Here is a 2,101-nt window from a genome sequence, read left to right on the forward strand (position 1 = left end):
TCTCTTCCCTTAGATATAATGCCTTACTCTCCTCTCTAACATTGCAGCAGATCACCAGCTATGGCCTCCCTTCTCCCTGCCAACATCTCCTGTGGATCCCAGGCATTGATCCCCTCCTGGCCTCCCTCCCTATACTCACTGCATCCCAGCCTCTGACATCAGCAAGTATTCCCTGTAAACGCACCAGATGAGCAGGCTGGGAAAATAGACAACACACAGCCATCACATTCTCTGAAAATCCAGACAGGAAACAGATCAAGGAACAAAATATCCACCCAGCAAAGACAAATCCAGACATTACCACCTAGACCTACAATCACCCCAAACCCAGATCCCTAGGAGCTAGCTTAAGAATACAATAACAGCCATGACAATATGTCTCCACCAGACCTCACCTATCCTACACAGCAGGCCATGAATATTCCAACATAGCTGAAGCACAAGGAAAATCTATTAAAATCAACTATACGAAGATCACAGAGGTCCTTGAAGAGAAAAATGAATAGTTTTTCAGGAAAACAAACAAAACAATTGGAGAAAATGAATAAATTTCTTAATGAAATCAGAAAACGCAAACAAACTGTAGAAGGAAATAAAACTGTTCAAGATCTGAAAATGAAAATAAAATCAATAAAAACACAAAACTTGAGGGAAATCTGGAAGTGAAAAATTTAGGAATTCCAACAGAGAGAATCTCAGACATTGGAGATGTAATAGAAGAAATAGCCTGCTCTTGTAACCCTTTTCCTCCTGTTTGATTCCCATGTCCAGGATTGGTATGAGGGCTCTTGGCTTGTCATGGTGTACTTTGTTTTATCGTGTTTGATTGTTGTCTCTTGGATGCCTGCTCCTTTCTAAGAAAGAAATGGAAAAAGAGCAGATCTGGGCAGGAAGTTGGGAGAAGTAGAGGGAAGGGAAACTGTTTTCGGGATGTATTATATGAGAGCAGAATCTATCTTCTGTCCTGTTTTCATCAAGTCACCTATTTTTATTCATAAATGAAAAGTAAGTATAATAAAAAGCTTTTTAATAAAACCATAATACTCTGATCTAAAATCAATTTTATATTTTCTATTTTTTTCCAACATAATGTTTTTATTGACAATTTGTGGCTAGAATCTATTTTCAGAACAAAGGAAAAGGTGGGGGGAATGTGTATTTTAGTAGAGGGCTGCCTAGTCTTGCCTCAGAAGGAGAAGATGAGCCTAATCCTGTAGAAACTTAATACCCCACTGAAGGGGAATATCCTGGGGCTTTGGGGGGCATCTCAGAGGCTAAGGGGAAGGAAATGGGGTAAGAGCTCTTCTAGGGAGAATGGGAAGGGAATAGCATTTAGGATATAATTAATTAATTAATTAATCTTTTAAAAATCTCATAATTCACACACACACACAAAGAAAAGAAAACATCACAAAGAAAAGAAAACATGTCCCATTATTTCAACTAAAGCTGCATTCTCAGGACAATGACAAGTTATTTTATGTTTGCCTAAAGTGAAAATAATGTCAAAACCCTTTTTTCTCCAAGGAAAGTTATTGAATAAACAGCTATTCAAATAAGAGAATTTTAAAATTCCTATAGTTTATTCAAAATGGAGACTTGCCTAAGAGAGTTACCCATACACAGTGCTATTACTGGAGTATGAAAAAAGCTATATTTTGCGGCTGTCAATAGGCTTACCACTATATGAGGTATCTGAGCATGAAGGAAGACATGAAATGATGGAAAAAAAAAACAAAGACGTGAAGGAAACACCAACAACACTGTGAGCTTCATCATTTTAATTACAAAAATGAAAGGTATTTTAATCCATAGTTAATATGTAAAGGAAGCTGGTTAAAAAGTTCAATGAGAATGCATAAGGCTTAAGGGCATAGATCAAAAAGTTATTAAGTGAAGAAAACCCCAAATTGAAAAAAACAAAACAAAACAAAACACAGCAGTCAGGTACACAGGACATGGTGACATCAATAAATATTAGGAATGCATAGGGTGTTAATCATTCTGAAGCTGAAAGACTGCAAACACCTAAGGTGTAGCAAAAAACAATGTGTTGTCCTGCATCTATTTTTTTAGTTGTGGATTATCCACACAAATATTG

The sequence above is a fragment of the Grammomys surdaster genome, unplaced genomic scaffold, assembly GCF_004785775.1.
Source record: "Grammomys surdaster isolate TR1022 unplaced genomic scaffold, NIH_TR_1.0 1065, whole genome shotgun sequence".
NCBI lineage: Eukaryota > Metazoa > Chordata > Mammalia > Rodentia > Muridae > Grammomys > Grammomys surdaster.